This window comes from Moschus berezovskii, chromosome 23 (assembly GCF_049115385.1).
Source record: "Moschus berezovskii isolate FMDL1 chromosome 23, NW_MosBer_1.0, whole genome shotgun sequence".
Lineage (NCBI taxonomy): Eukaryota > Metazoa > Chordata > Mammalia > Artiodactyla > Moschidae > Moschus > Moschus berezovskii.
The window spans coordinates 47,448,062-47,465,307 of record NC_142482.1 but is presented as its reverse complement, the minus strand read 5'-3'; the positions used below and the strand labels follow the sequence as shown (position 1 = coordinate 47,465,307).

The window sequence follows — 17,246 nt, the reverse complement described above, 5'->3', positions numbered from 1 at the left end:
TGTCATGAAACAGAGAGTCAGGAATCAAAACAAAAAATTATGCCGTTTCACATGGTACAGCATCAGGCTTCCCATTTAAAGATATTGCTGTTGCATAATCATGTTAGCCTAAAGTACTGCTTTATACACAGAGTAATCATCCAAGAACATGAGTTGTAACCAGAAGTCATGATGTATATTTTCCTGAAAAAAAGTGCCACCCATCTAATTCATGCAGAGGGGTTCAGAGAAAGCTCTATAATGGATGGAAACTTGACTCCACGGGGAAGCATACATTATAACAGCACAAATGCAGGGATGGTTAGATGATAGAACTGGATGAGCAACAGCAGAATGTGCAAAATTACTGGAAATAGAAGGCTAAACCTCAACAGAGGGAAATGTTTAAATCTGTTTTTAAAAGCTGCCATGCTGTTTTAGAATCTTCTAGAATAATGACATGGAAACGATCCTTGGTTCAGATGGGAAGACAGAAACTAAGGGGTTGTAATGCATTAGGAAATGCAAGCAGACATTGATGGATTGTCTCAGACAGATGGAGGATGGAATTTGTTGGAATCTCTCTTGCACTAATATGGGAAAAGGCTGTATGTGGCACTTGTGACAAGCAGAGTTATACCAGTATCTTCCTAAATGTACAATAAGATATCTCCCTCAAAACTATCCTTCAGAAGAGGGGTTTGCTTTATCAAAAGATCTTAAGATATAATCTCTCAATTTCTCAATTATTTTATTTCAAACAACAAGCTTAGCAAAGCCCCATTACCCTCAATCTTTGGGCTTCAAGCTGGTTTCAAATGCTTATGGAGGTCATCTAACAAACTAGAAATGAAGGAGGCTAACATATTTTGTACAGACTTATTCATTTAAAAATTTTTTTGATCCTGCTGATATGATCTCAAGGTCATGAAATTTTGCTGTCTTCATACACAGATCTTTTAAAGATAAAGCAGGCATCATGTTGTGGCTAGCTCAGCTCTGCATCTCTAGGAAAGATGAACAATTTTTTAAATGTTGTGTGAATAATATTTGTGGGTGGGGACAAAGTTTCCAATTTCAGTATCAATGTCAACTCCAGAAGAGCTGGGTTTTCAAGAGTTTAAATAGCAATAAAAATGATGAGCTCAGATAAAGGGAGATAAATGAATCAGAGTGGCTAATGCGGGTGACAAAGGTGTGTGAGAAGAGAAAGTAAAATTGTTTTCAGAATTGTGAGTGGCAAAAAGAGAAGTATTTCTGAATTATTATTTCTAAATGTATTACTGTAACTAAAATATGGAGGCATATTAAATAAGCAACACATGACCTGAAAGTGTATATATTTAAGTTGGCCAATAAATTATTTTAATTAATTTTTATTGACATATAGTTGCTTTCTAATGTTGGGTTAGTTTCTGCTGTACAGCAAAGTGAATCGGATCTATGTATACATATATTCCCTCTTTTTTGGATTTCCTTCCCATTTAGGTCACCACAGAGCATTGAGTTCCCTGTGCTATACAATAGGTTCTCATTAGTTACCATTTTATACATAGTAGTGTATATATGTCAATTCCAATCTCCCAGTTCATCATCATTTGTAAATAGATTCATCTGTACCATTTTTCTAGATTACACAGATATGAGTTAATATACCATATTTGTTTTTCTCTTCCTGATTTACATCACTATGTATGACAATCTCTAGGTTCACCTCTGTCCTCTGCAGATGGCACAATTTTGTTCCTTTTTATGGCTGAGTAATATTTCACCACATATAGATATGTGTGCCACATCTTCTTTATCCACTCCTCTGTTGATGGACTTTAAAAACAATTTCTTATTGGGCAAATGGAGAATTACTATGTATTATTTAGTCACATATAGTACCTGGAGCAGAACTTCACTATAGCGTGGATGAAATACTCTTCTGTCCAATACATGGACAACACACTAAATTCCTTGCTCTTTCTGTGCCTTCTAATAGTTTACCGAGGCGTGTAGATATATTGATATAAAGACCGAGGCACTGTTGATTAGGAAATGTAGCTCCTGGGATAACTCTTATAGCACAAGACGTCTCTTGAGAGTTTGGGGAGTTTTTGTTTTCAATGCCTAACATCCTTAAGGAAGATATAATTTACTGACGCTCCAGACCTTTATATCTGAGAAAAAAAGCTTAGAGTAAAAATGGAATTCACCATCTGCTATTTTACTACTTTAACTTTATTTAAGTCTACTAGAGACAATAAGCCCTCAATAAGTGACAGCTGTTTTGATTTCTGTCAGGTTTATATGCTTAGCACTTTACATTTTTAATGGTATTTTGTCCACTCAATCCCATGATGCAGGTAGTGTTACGTTATTTTACATATGCTGCACGTGCGTGGGTGCTCAATCGTGTCCAACTCATTGTGAATCGATGGACTCACCAGGCTCCTCTGTGCGTGGGATTTTTCCAGGCAAGAATACTGGGGTGGGTTGCCATTTCCTTCTCCACGGGATCTTCCCGCCAGGGACTGAACCCACATCTCCGGTGTCTCCTACATTGGCAGGAGGGTTCTTTACTGTTGAGTCAAATGGAAAGCCCTTATGCATGGTTCAGTTTAGTTCAGTTCAGTCGCTCAGTCATGTCCGACTCTCTGCGACCCCACGAATCACAGCACGCCAGGCCTCCCTGTCCATCACCAACTCCCGGAGTTCACTCAAACTCATGTCCATCGAGTCGGTGATGCCATCCAGCCATCTCACTCTCTGTCGTCCCCGTCTCCTCCCACCTCCAATCCCTCCCAGCATCAGAGTCTTTTCCATTGAGTTATGCATGGTAACTGAGGTCAAAAAGGTGAAGTTACTTGATCACACTCACACAGCTAGTGAGTGGCAATGCCAGGTGATTCTGAAACTCACATGCTTTTTTTTCCTTATGTGGACCACTTTTAGTCTTTATTGAAATTTGTTACAATATTACTTCTGTTTTATGTTTTGGCTTTTTTGCCCTGAGGCATATGAGCTCTTAGCCCTACAACCAGGGAAGGAACCTATACCCCGTGCATTGGAGGGCAAGGTCTTAACCACTGGACTACCAGGGAAGTCCCTAAAACTCACAATCTTAATAGAAACTCCACTACCTCCTAAAAGGATAGAGCTATTCGATAGGATAAGTAAAGAAGGGATAGTTAGTCCAACTTGGGGTTTCTGGAAGGACTTTTTATAGGACATGCTGGTGTAGAAGACTCTGAAAGGTGAGTAAGGATTAGAAATAGGAAGAAGGTGGATAAATGTTTTTAGAGAGAATAGCATAAGTAAAAGCACACAAACCTGAGATGGTGTTGCTATAAGCAACAGTATTATCAGGCTTTGGTATGAGTCAAAGTGATGGGAATACAGATTAAGGGGGTGAGGAAGCTTTGTGTAGAGGTCGATTTTACCCGAGGAAATGGATATAATTATTATAGAAACAATAACAGTAACAACAACAAGAGTACAAGTAAAACCAACACTCCTTAGAGTTTATTTATTTTTTTTAAGATTGATTTATTTCCTGGCTGTGCTGGGTCTTCCTTGGTGCACTCGGGCTTTCTCTAGTTGAGGTGAGCAGGGGCTACTCTTTGTTGTCGTGTGTGGGCTTCTCACTGCAGTGGCTTCTCTTGTTGTGGAGCACGGGCTCCAGGGTGTGTGGGCTCAGTAGTTGCGGTTCTGGGGCTCAGTTGCTCTGAGGCACGTGGGATCTTCCCAGACCAGGGATCGAACTGGTGTCCCTTGCAATACAAGGCGGATTCTTAACCACTGGACCATCAGGGAAGCCCTCCTTAGAGTTTAGAAATAAAACAAGGTTTCAGTTTTCCAGGTATCTTCTGGGAAAGGAAAAAGATGGGTTGTTTGTTCTTCCTAACATTTTTGATGCTATACTGATTATTACTTGGATATGAAGAAAATGAAAGACGTTTCAGACCAGGCAAGCCTTCTGAATGGCTGTGACCAGAGAAACTGATAGACAAGCTATGACATATCTGAAACTGAATAATGGCCATTATAACATGTAACCCCTCAATTAAGGGACTTACTATCTCACTAAATTCTCATAACAGCCTCATGAAGTAGGTGATGACTTCTCAGTTTTATTAGATAAAACCAATAAAACTTCACCAAAGATTAAGTGACCTGTTGAAAGAATTTTAGTTTAAAATGTAGTCTGATAAAGACTCGTTGAGTTTATGGTGTTGGTTAAGTTCTGAAAGTTGGTAAGGCAATGACAAAGATTGGGGAGAGTCCACTCTTTCTGGGGCGGATGCAAAAATGAAGTATATCAGACTCCACAAAATCCTATTCCTTTTCTCTATTTGTTGCTAGCTTTCCACCCCCCCACCCCGGCAAGAAGATAAACTAATCTTTCAAAAAGAAAACAATTTACCCAGTACAGTATCATTAAACTTGAAGTCCAGCTGAAAAGTATTAAGGGGAGTTCACGGGAGCTGCTGCATACATTTCCCAAGATCTCAAACCCACAAAGAAACCAGAAGTATAACTTTGCAAAGATAAATGACTGAGAGACTCTGAACAAGTAAGAATCAGCTAGGTTTTATCATGATTACAAATAATCCTGAAATCTCAGTAGCTTGGGCTTCCCTAGTGGCTCAGATGGTAAAGAATATGCCTTTCAATGCAGGATACTCAGGTTCAATCCCTGGGTTGGGAAGATCCCTTGGAGAAGTGTATGGCTACCAACTCCAGTATTCTTGTCTGGAGAATTCCATGGACTAAGGAGCCTGGTGGGCTACAGTCCATGGGGTCACAAAGAGTCAGACACGACTAACACTTTATGACAAGAAAAGATTATTTTTTGCTAATGCAAAATGACCACTGAGGTTGGCTGGTAGGGGTAGGGGGCTCACTCTGGTAGTCAGGCTAAATTAGCTGCTTAATCCAGCACGGTAGCAGATGGAAAGGGGCACATGAAATCATACACTCGCTCTTAAAGCTTCCACCTGGAAATGACATATTTCTGTCCACATTTTGTTGGCCAGAACAAATCTCATGGCCACATCTGATTCAAGGGGAGTAGCAAATTGCATTCCTTACATGTGCCCAGAGGGAGAACAACAAACTTTGATGACTAGCACAGGGGAATTTAAGGAAAACAGTGGTGAAAATCACCTAAGAAAGAATGGTCTAGGAGCAGAGGATGGCACTGGGGCTTATACTTATGTGGATACTTAAGGACTTATTCATAAGGTTGGCGAAGAGGAGAATAAGATTTAATATATAGTGTCATAAAAACTGTTGGAATAGTTGGCCAATTTATGCTGTGAAAATTTTGATGAAAAACACCATAGGATCTCCTGAGGAATATTACTAAGTCACACTAAGATAGAGTATGAGATGTGTTTGTCATCCTCCTTAACTCTCATCCAGAGACTCAATAAATGCCCTATATATTACTTCTAACTCATTTTTTTAAAAAGGTGATTCTGATAGAATTTCCCGTTGCTTTGTTGTCTGTTGGCATTAGATTCAAGGAAATTTTCTTATGAATATGTACAAGAATTTCACACAAGAGATATGATCCTATACTTTATTTAGTAAAATGTATAATTGTAGACTGCCACCTCATGCGAAGAGTTGACTCACTGGAAAGGACTCTGATGCTGGGAGGGATTGGTAGCGGGAGGAGAAGGGGACGACAGAGAGTGAGATGGCTGGATGGCATCACCAACTTGATGGACATGAGTTTGAGTGAACTACGGGAGTTGGTGACGGACAGGGAGGCCTGGCGTGCTGTGATTTATGGGGTCGTGGAGAGTCGGACACGACTGAGCGACTGAACTGAACTGAACCTAGAAAATAAACTAGAATAAATACTTTTCATTGCGCAGATGGCCTCTTTGCCAGGGAAAAGTCTCATTTTGGAGCTTCATTCTCTGAAGACAGTGGATTCCTCCCCTTAAAAAGCACATGTCTGAGAGGTGTGTTAGGTTGAGTTCCTGCAGAAGCTGACCTTGAGACCAGGATTCAACGGCAAGTACTGTGACCTGTTTGGGATGCAATGGCAGAAAACACTAGAGGTGCCAGGAGGTAGGTAAGGAAGGCAGCCAACATAGGGCTCCTTAGAAAGGGAGTTAATGCTGTGGGTAACTGAGGCCCAAAGATGGGGACCTGGGGGAGACAGTGTAGAACACAACTTAGTAAGTCTAGTCCTACCTCCAGGTGGGGAACCTGGGGAGGTTTAAAACTGACTTTCATCCGCTGCTCTTGTTGAGCGCTCCTCTGAAGGGCATCATCTGCCTGGCGCTTCTAGCCTGCACCCCTGCACTGGCCAAGTGGAGTCTTCTGTTCAAGAAATCCCTTGAACAGGGAGGCAGAATAGGGAGACACAGGGTGGAAGCTGTGGTGAGCCTGCTGTAGGAATGACAGGCGTGGAGTCCCAAGTGGAGCGCCCACATTGTCAGTTCAGAGAAGATACTTGGGTTTCTAAGCCCATGTGTTCTGGTATATCCACCTTTGAGCCTGGGGCTTCCCTGGTGGCTCAGTGGTAAAGGATCCGTCTGCAGTGCAGGTGACATGGGTTTGATCTCTGAGTAGGGAAGATCCCCTGGAGGAGGGCATGGCAACCCACTACAGTATTCTTGCCTGGAGCATCCCATGGACAGAGGAGCCTGGCAGGCTACAGTCCATAGGGTTGCAAAGAGTTGGACACCACTGAAGTGACTGAGCATGTATGCATGGATGCATCCACTTTTGAGCCTCAGTTCAATTCAGTTCAGTCGCTCAGTCGTGTCCAACTCTTTGCCACCCCATGAACCACAGCACGCCAGGCCTCCCTGTCCATCACCAACTCCCAGAGTTCACTCAAACTCATGTCCATCGAGTCGGTGATGCCATCCAGCCATCTCATTCTCTGTCGTCCCCGTTTCCTCCCACCACCAATCCCTCCCAGCATCAGACTCTTTTTCCAGTGAGTCTAGATCTTAATTAATTTAACGATAATGGTGCCATCTGAGAAAAAATGGCATCCTTTTCAAAGGTAGCAGTGACTAGTATCCGGAGAAGGCACTGGCAACCCACTCCAATACTCTTGCCTGGAAATTCCCATGGACGGAGGTGCCTGGTAGACTGCAGTCCATGGGGTCGCTAAGAGTCGGACATGACTGAGCGACTACACTTTTCACTTTCATGCACTGGAAAAGGAAATGGCAACCCACTCCAGTGTTCTTGCCTGGAGTCCCAGGGACGGAGGAGCCTGGTGGGCTGCCGTCTATGGGATCGCACAGAGTCGGACACAACTGACTTGACTTAGCAGCAGCAGCAGCAGTGACTAGTATCATACTGAGAACAGCCCACCAGTGGAGGTGGTGGAGCTCTGACTAGTAAAGGACCAAGATACTTGGGAGGAAAACACTTAGTCCGGCAGCAGGTTGGGAAAGAGAGAGACCTCAAACAGCCCACGTGGGAGTGTTCCATAAAGCTGGGAGAAAGCCTTCTTGAAGCCACATTGACTTTACCTGGCAAATGGCCCTTCCCTTCATCCCTTGAGAAAAGAAACAAACATTTTTTTTTAAGGTTTGGTAGTGTTTCAATAGATTCCATTATGATAGTCATGATTTAGAAGTCAGCAACTCTTCGAGTTACCCCACAACGAGTACTTTTGTGAGGCAGCAGAACTGAATTGTCTCTAAGTACTGACTTTTTCGTTCTTTTCCAAGCCGATCCCTGAAGATAGCGGAAAGTAAGGGTTTGTCGCGCGGGGCGGGTGGGTGGTGGGTAGACTTCTCCTAAAAAGAGAATTCTGGAAGTCATCATAATTAGACAAAGAGGAAAATGTGCCAGACAGGAGTGGGTGGGGGCTGTTTTCTCCTGTGGTTGGTCGTGGTGCGTTGAAGATCCCTAACCTCAGATGAAGCTTCTGAGTTTCCAGTAGGCGAGCGGCCGCCCAGGAGACCCGAGGCTCCGGGAGAAGGCGGCGCAGGTGTCCGGGCTCGGGGCAGGTGAGCGGGCGACGTGCAAGAAGGCGGGCCGGGCGGGCCCCGGGGCCGGGACCGTGCGGCGGGCGGGACGGGGCGCGCCGGCACCCGGCCCGACGGGCGCGGCCACACTGGCGCTCGCTCCCGCGCCCTGGCCTCCCGCCGCAGGTCCGAGCCGCGGCCGTCCGCCCGCATCTCTACTTGTCACCTCTTCCCTCGACCTCACGGCCCTGCCCTGCAGGCGCCCAAACTAAAGAAGCTCCCTTAAGGGAGCGGCGAAGACGTGTGTGCCTCTCGCCCTGGCACCGCGGGTCGCCCCGCGCGCGCCGGGTCCGGCGGCGCCAGGAGTGGTCTTCCGCGTCCGGGAGGGGACGAGGACACGGGGCACCTCTGGTCCCCGCGTGCGATTGTCCCCATTTCTTCCTCTGCTCCCTGCGCCGCGCGCGCGAACTCTGGGGGGAAGTTGGTTGCAAAGTTTCCGAGGGCGGCGTGGGCTCCAGCGAGCGAGGCGCAGGGCGGGGTGCGGGCGCGGGGAGGCGAGGACAGACGCGCTCCTCGCGGCGTCTTTGTTCCGCTCCGGGGGAGAGACCTGGCGAGGAGTCGCCCCGGGAGGACCGGGAGTGTCCGCCGCGACATTCCGGGCTCGGCGGGGGCTCTTCGCTCCCTCCCCATCTCCTCCTTCAGGCGTCCCCCACCCCCCACCCAGCTCCCGACCTTGATCCCAAGTTTCCAGGCCCCCTTCTGCCTCATCCCTTTACCCCCCAAACTGCACCAACCCAAAGACCTTCAAGTCTGGGATGGGGAAGGAGGAAGGATGGGGGCGAAGGTGCGCGATGGGCCGAGTACCTCCTGAAAGGTGGATGTTTGCTTTGGAATTTGTTTTTTTTCTTTGCCCTAGAAACTGCTTTCCATTGCGGGCCCCCATTCCCTCCCATTCCCCCCAGCTCCGGCTTCCCTTCCCTTCAATTCTAGTAAGATCCTGAAGGAGAATGAGCGCTACTCTGAGTCACTCCGAGCGCCAGTACTGTGGCCCGCAGTTGGGATGAGCGTCTAAGGATAGGGGACGTGAGGATGGGGGTCTCCAGTTCAGACGGTCAGGGAAACACTGGTAAAGGATCTGGAGGAGGGTCCGGAGCTGTTCTTGGTCTGGAACACCCGATTTGCCCGGGCAAGGCAGTGGGGCAGGAGGCGGAAAGACGGGATGCTTGGAGTTACCAGGGAGTAGAGGTCGGGGAGGCGGCCAGGGACCCTAGGTCCGATTTTTGGAGCGAGGACAAGGCAATGGTGCAAGACAAGGCAGAGAAGGGAACCGGTGAGGAGCGCCTGGCTCCAGGGTCAGAGGGAGCGCGGTCACCCGGGAAGCCAAAGCCTTGCCGTCGCGGTCTGTGGTTCGGAGAAGTTTGGGGCCTGAGGGGTGGGCGCGATGCTCGAGGTGGGAATCTGTCCTCGGCGCCCCTGGACCAAGTCGCGCAGCGCCTGCAGCAACAGGTAGTCCCGAGGGGTGGAGGTCCCGGTGGGCCCCCGAGCTGGGCTTCCTCCTGTGGATTAGAGGCAGTGCCCAAGGGACAGAATGGGTGGGGGTGGGGGGGCGGGGGGAGCAGACTTTTCTAACACTTCTTGATGCCCCTTTGAGTTCTTTTGGTGTGCCGGGTGGAGGGGGTGATCCCAGTGGAGGAGCCGGGATGGAGAACCCAGGGCGCACCCCACCTCTAGTTGTCTACGCGCCTGGATCTTCTGGGGTGGACCCCTTTACCCGTCTCATCTGCTCTCTCGGGATGAGGGGAAACTGACAGAAACTCGATGCCAAAGTGGATTGCTCACATTGATTGGCAGGGAAAGTGCAAACAAAGAGGTGCATCTCCCGGAAACAATGATTTTGGAGATTCCTCTCTCTCTCTCCCCCGTCCCGGTAGACTTGAGCGCGTTAGACTGGGAGGCGGTAAAAGGGAGGTGGGTGGTGGAGGGGCCCAGACGGGCATCTCACGGGGAAAGTTTCGAGCGAGGTCGTGGGCGGAGAGGGACTGGGCAGAGTTGCCACGAGCTGGGGCCGGAGCCGCCCCGGCTCGCCTCCGAGGTTTCCGAGCCGGGCGGGAGATGCGGGGAGAGGGAGGGGGCGGGCAGGGGAGGGGAGGGAGAGAGGAAGAAGGGGTGAGAGGAGAAACCTGCCGCCGCTCGCCGCCTCTTTGTCTGCTCCGGGACTTGGAACAAAAGGGGGAACTCTGATGAACTCTCTCTCCGCCCCTCTCCCCCGGACGCGCGGGCATCTCCCTCTCGCAACTTTGCCGCCGCGACTTTCTCCGCTGTCAGGCCACACGAAAGTGTCCGAGCGCCTCGAGGACCGCGACAGGGGAAGCGTCTCTTCGAAGTGCGACCAAGTGGGGAAGAAGGTGAGTGGGGCCTGTGGTCTTGTTTACCTCTCTCCCCCGCGATGCGCCCGGCTTCCCCGCCCTTGGGAGGACTGAGGAGCAATCCGGTGGCGAAGTTTGGCCAAGTTGTATCTCCTTTCCCTCCACCCCCGGGTCCCTTCTCTTTTGTTCCTTAAGGAACTTGCACAGATTGTTTTATTTGTTGATTTCTCATAGGCAAGAGCCAGGCGGGCATTCTCTCAAGTGCCTCTTTCTATGAGGAGCTAGGGGATGGGGGAAGGGTGTCTCGAGGGGGGCATTGCCGCGCCTATCTCCCAGCTGCGCGCAGACCCGAGGGAAGCGTGCCGCGATGGTTGGGGTTGTGCCGGGTCTCACCATCCCCCCCCCCCCCGGCCCTGACTTTGGTCCTGCGAAAGCAAGAGATCGGGAAGCGGGGGGCCCTTCCCTCAGCGTTTTTATAACTTAACCGTCTGCGGAGCGCCGATTCCTACGCACCATACCCAAAGCTACAACAATAGAACGCAGAAGAGGTGTGACTGGTAGGGGATGGGACCCTTGTGTTTGTGGTCCTGGGGGTTAGAGCGAGCTGGTAAGAGTTGAGAAAGTTTTCTTTGGGGCCGAGGTAGGGAGGAGGAAGAAGCCACAGGTTCTCGACTTGTCAGAGATGCAGGGATGCAGGGATGGGCCTGGACCACTAGTTAGGAGTCCGCCATCCCGTCCACCCCTTTCAGTTTCACGACCCACCCAGGATAACCTATGCGGTCCTGGCCATCCAGCATCACCTCTCTCACTTCACGCGGCCCCCACCCCGCCCCAATTTAATGCGTTTGAGTAGAAAGGGGACCGCGAGCGCCAGAAGCTCCCCAGACTCAGCGGCCCGCCCCGCCTTTTGTGTTTTAACCTTTTGTTTCTGTCTGCCACGCCCGCCCAAAAGAGGGATGGCTGTTGGAGCTTCTGCGGGGTGGAGAAGCAGCGCGATTCCCTCGGTGTTTACGGGCACAAGGAGACTCCCAACTTTGTTTCTCAAGTAGCCTCACTTCCCAGGTTGATTCTAGCTCAGATGAGGAGAACTTCTCCACTTTCTAGGACATTTCTTTGAGCCCTTTCGCACTTGGCCACAGAAGTTGTTTATGTGCCCCATCCCTTGGTTCATAAAAAGACATTTAGGGACAGAAGTTGAGAGTTTTGTTGAAAGTGAACAAAGGTAGTATGTTCTAGCCATGTTTGAATACTAGGAAAGTGTGGAACAGGGCTCCTGAACTGCAAAATGCAATTTAGGTCATTATCTTCAGGTATGTTTTGTGAGATGGTTCCAAATACCAAGGTGATATATCACCGCTCTCCTCTCCTATCCCCACCCCACACCCTTTGCCTTTATCTCCCACCTTTTATGGTTTGACAAGACAGACGAACCATCAGACTGGGCTGCCATCAAATAACTGGAGGAAACAGCCAAAGACAGTCTACTTGAACTTCTTAAAGTTATGATTTTGTATAGAGTATCCATTATTAAAACCTGCAGCTAGAAATGATTCAGCTGCCAGAACTATGCGGGTTTTGAATTTTCATGTCAAAGAAAGAAATCTATTAAGGCTAAAGTTACTTTTTAAAAAAAAGAAACTGAGGGTACAGAATGACTCAGAAGCTGACACTAATGAATTTCAATTGCACAGGTGTGACTGCTGTGGTCAGCATCTAGCAAACATCGGAAGTGCTCCCACCTCCTCTGTACTGCATCCTTCTTACTGGATCTTTCTGTCAGTGAACATTGTGGAAGTACCATTACAACATCGTCATTCCTGAATGAAAAGTTGACAAACTTTTTTCTTTGGAGTTGCTTCAAAGTTGTTGGGATTTTTGATGATGCCTTCCCTTTGTGGATTACTACTGTCTGAACACTGGGAATTCTCCATCTTAAAGAAGGTACGTTGCTTTAAAAATACTCTATAGGCACTTCGTTTGAGAGCTGGTGCTTATGCCTTTAGAGAATTTTCTAGTTATTTCGAGCTGTTGCCTGTTCAAAGTGATTTATGACTTTAGAGTTCCTTGTTTTGTACTGGTTTTTGTAGGTTCACTTTCATTTGGGATGATGATTTGGGTACTTCTAAGGAAACTTTATTAGGTTGACTGTCTTCAACATTATCACGTATCATGAATGTGGTTAAATAGTTACAAAGGAAAGTTATGTAACAATGATCGGTCCAATAGGCAGGTATTCTATTCTATCTATGATTGATTTTGCTTTTAAATATTGCAGCGAACATTTCTATAGTAGCAGGACTTCTATAGTTTGCATTCGTTTTGGACACTCTTGATATTTCATTTTGGTAAATAAAATACAAGAAGGAAATGAATTCCTACTAGCTGGGGGCCTATATAAAGTATAGTAAGTTCTATCAGAATAAAAACTTTACTATGTAGTAACCAACAGAGGCTGAGCATTTGTTTAAACTTTATGATATACATTAAGTTTTTATAGTGGTCGTTAAAAATCTTATATTCCTTCTTTTACATCTTATAATTCATTTTTTATCATCTCTGTGAGAAAGCCATTCAAAGTTCACATGAATACTGTTGGTAGCATAAAAAGTATTTTGATACAGTATTTACTTCCCTTGTTCAGCAGTTGTCACGAAAAGTGAGAGTTTTCTTTGTTTAGGCTAGGTTGCTTTGAAATTATTTAAGTTTAGGATTTGATCCTCAAAATGATTCAAGTTCAAGGTAGTTTTAAGTGCTACAATTGGAGAATATCATTGATATATTACTGTAATTGGGAAATGATAAGGTCTGGTCAAAAAGATAATTGGGAATTGGAAATATTTTTATCCTGCTGTAAGTAAAACATCTTATAATTAGCTTCTTATTTAGTTGTAGAAACTTAGCTAAACTACTTCACCTGCCTGGACTTTGGTTTACCATCTATTCAGTGAAGGGTTAGTTTAAAGAAACTCAAAGAACTCTTTTAGCTCTAAGCTTTTATAATTTGTTGATTGCTTCTGTAATTAAAGAGCATCCTCTCTTGGGAAGTTCATTTTTTAATTGTTCAACACTAGAGTTACTGATGTGGAAAACTTGTGTGTATTACTAACAATTATTTTCCTATAACTGTTTAGCTCAGGGAATATTAGATCAAGAAATAGACTTTACAATTTCTGTGAAGTATACTTTCGACAAAGTGCATTGTATGAAGATGTCAGATTTCCTGAAACATTTTCAGCAAAAGTTTATCTGCTGGAATGTTCTGAGGGGCTCTAAACTGCAATATTATTTCCCAGCAAATATTTTACCTACAGATGTATAAAGTGAATATGTTTGAATCTGTTCTAATGGCTACCCAGTGTTGGGCTCAGAGGTTTAGAAACAAAACTTTGCAATGAAAGACTCGAGTTTAAATCCTCATCTTGATAACCTGGGCCGGTTTATTAGCTTTCCTGGGGTCTCAGTTTTCTCATTTGTAACTGGGGATCATAGCACTTATTCCATGAAGTTGCTGTTGTGGGGAATGTAAACCCATGTGTGTAAGAAAAAGCTTAGCAAAGGGGTAAGTATCTGTAAATATGTTTAGATATATTAAAAAAAAACCTACTACTATTGCCTTTCACAATGAATTGGTGATGTTTCAATACTTTCAGCTTTCTTTGTTGACTGCCTTGCAAGTTTTAAGCCACATTAACCAAAAGTATTCACGGAAGTATTCAAAGTCAATTTGGATGGAAGTTTTCACATGTTAAGATGAGGGTTTTTTTTTTCTCTAAAATTATGTTCTATTCGAGTCTTTTCTCCAGGTGAGCGTGGATTAATTCACTTCCACAAACACTTATTAACTCTTGTTATGTATAAGCATGTTGCCGAAGGTCATGACTTCCTCTTGGGCTATGTGGCCTTTCCTTTTCCTTACAGAAATTTCTGTAAATTGAGATAAGAGCAAGTTTCTAGAATCGATTGACACAAATTCTGTACTTTCAATGTTGTCAGTGAGGGGTAAACTTATAGTTTAAAAAATTTTGTTTGTTCACTTTTTAGTTATGATATAAAGTGATGGTTCAATGATTTCTTGATGAGTAAATCGAGAACCACAGTGCATTTTCTGATATTAGTTTTTGATAGAATGGTTTTTATTTAAGTCGAAAACTCACAGTTAGTATAAACAACACTTCGAAGAATAGCGTATCATTGTGAAATGAAGTTTAAAGTCTTGGATTTTCATTTTCTAGATCTGTAATTTAGCAAAATACATCACCATTCCTGAGTGATTATTTAGTTTGAGTAAGATTATATTCATTTACCCTTAGGAAGTTTTTGGTGAGAATGTTAAAGTACTGCACCTTCTCATTTGTAATTTACCAGCAGATAGTTGCCTTAAAATGATAATAATTAAAAAGAAAAATATGGAATAAATCAACATTAAAATGGGAAAAGTTTTTTTTTCCAGATGTATCCACAACTTTCTGTTTGTGGGCAACATCTGTTTTAATCAGCAAATTATATTCATTAGTATAGTAACTACTAATATAATAATTTGTAATTACAGCGTTTAAAAATCATGCATTCCTTAAAGTTTTTCTGTGTGATGTAATTCTTAGGCTAGAACCAAATATACTTCATTACCTTAAGTATCCAATTTTATAGTTTTGGTTTTTTAAAACTGTTTGTTGACATGGATTAGTTTCAATTATTGCAACCAGAAGAATCTGCCAAGGTACTCATAAGAAACTTACATAGGAGGAAAATCTTAATGTTCAGCTCTGCCTTCCAAAATTATAAATGCAACACATACTAGGCATCTGATAAGTAAATGAAAAGCAAATTTTCTGACTTTTAAGTGTCAGTCATTTCTAAGAACTTTGATGGTTTTTCTGCCCTTTATTGTTGAAGATACAGGTGGTTAGAAATATATGTATCACGGACTTGTGAAGTCTATTTTGTGCATTCATTCTTATAAGTAATATGGCATCTATGTGTCAGGCATTGCTCTACACACTAAAGATATGAAAGAAATAATTCTAGTACTGTTGGAGCTTTTGCTAGTGACAGTAGAATATACGTTAAAAGACGGCAACTACTACTGAGAAAAAAAGAAATCGAGAAAGAGCAGTGGGGAGTAGGAGGAAAGGATGGCCAGGAATGACCTCATGGAGAAGGTGATATTTGAGGAATGATATAAAGGAAGTGAAGGAATGAGCCATGTGATATCCAGCAGAAGAGCATCCAGGCAGAGGCATGGCCAGTGTCTGGTAATCCACGGAAAGCAAGGTGGGAATAATGGCTGGAGTGGGCTCAGCAAAGGGGACAGTGGTGCGGGGTGAGGTCAGAGAGGAAATAGTATGGTGAGCAGATCACATGGATCCTTAAATCCCTTGGTGATTTTACACTCAGGGAGCAGGGCACCATTGAAGGGGTTTAACCAGGGATTGACCTGATGTAACTAATGTTGTCACACAATGACTCTGATGGGTTTATTCAGCAAGATCAAAGATGGGCAGGGCAGAAACAGAGAGACCATTTAGGAAGCAATTTCAGGTGTCAAGTGAGAGAGGATGGCAACTTGGATGAGGATAAAAGCAGCGCGGAGGTAGTGAGAAGGGACTGGATTCTGAAGCTGCTTTGGTTGGAGAATTTTTTGGTGGATTGGTTAGAAAGTATGAGAGAAAAAGAGGCATCAAATCTGAAATATTTTTGACCCAAGCGCCCAAGTTCATGGACCCAATGTCCATGAACTGAGATGAAGTGTGTACTTGGGATGGGGGAGTCTGGGAGCTCAGTTTGGACACATTAAGGTACTTTTAAAGCATCTAGGCAGTTTAATACACAGGTTTGATTTTCGGGGAAGAAGTCTACAGATCCACATTAGTGAGTTTTAAGAAGTTAAATGCTGTTTAAAGCCATGAGAGAGATGAGATCACCAAGGGAGTGAGTATAGAAAGGAAAGCCTTGGGGCTAGATTTAGAAGTGGTGGAAGCCCAGTGAAGAGAGTGTGTCCAGGAAGAAGGCAGGGTTGTCTGGGACACGTGCTGCTGATGGATTGAGCAAGATGACAGTTGAGAATAGACCTTCCAGGTTAGGATTTTGGAGGTCAGTTGCTCATTTTTAGTTTTATCTAGAGCTGTTTTTATAAATGGTGAGAGATCATCCTTTTTTCCTAATTTGTGTGGTCCATTACCTATTTTCAAAAAGTCTTCTTTATTCTAAATAACATTTGTCAGTACTTTCTAACTGATAAAGTGCTCTCATTGGGACTTCCCTGGTGGTCCAGTGACTGAAACTTCCCACTCCCAAGGCAAGCAGCCTGGGTTTGATCCCTAGTCAAAGAACTAGATTCTGCATATCACAACTAAGAATCAATGCAGCTAAATAAATATTTTTTAAAAAGTGCTCTTACATATGTTATCTTAGTTAAGTCTCATAATAGTCTGAGAGATAGGATGATAATATCTATGTTTATTTTACAGAAGAAGAAATTGAGACTCAGAAGTCTCAATTTGTTCAAAGTCACCCAAATATAAGATAGGACTGTTTTTTAACTTTGTACCCTTTGCTATTCATAATAGGGGTGACAGTCAGTAAAAAACTAACATAAAAACGCTGGCAATAGTGCTATATGCAAGGTATAGGATTAAATCAGGGCAGGGAGTGTCTTTTGGGATCAGGGAGGACTTTCCCAAGTTGGGATTTAAAAGATGCCTAGAAGGCAATGGCACCCCACTCCAGTACACTTGCCTGGAAAATCCCATGGACGGAGGAGCCTGGTAGGCTGCAGTCCATGGGGTCGCTAAGAGTCGGACACGACTGAGCGACTTCACTTTCAGTTTTCACTTTCACTCCTTGGAGAAGGAAATGGCAACCCACTCCAGTATTCTTGCCTGGAGAGTCCCAGGGATGGTGGAGCCTCATGGGCTGCCATCTATGGGGTCACACAGAGTTGGACACGACTGAAGTGACTTAG

The 17,246-nt window shown here is 44.8% G+C and overlaps 1 long non-coding RNA gene across 3 annotated transcripts in view; it reads left to right on the top strand.

Annotated features, from left to right (window-relative positions):
* The first annotated feature begins 10,108 nt into the window (after positions 1-10,108).
* LOC129543237 (uncharacterized) overlaps positions 10,109-17,246 on the top strand; it is a 398,644-nt gene continuing 391,506 nt past the window's right edge. For all 3 annotated transcript variants that reach the window (XR_016036055.1, XR_008683264.2, XR_008683265.2), the window contains exons 1-2: positions 10,109-10,324; positions 11,977-12,226. This is a non-coding gene — a long non-coding RNA (uncharacterized LOC129543237). The remainder of the gene's footprint in view (positions 10,325-11,976; positions 12,227-17,246) is intronic.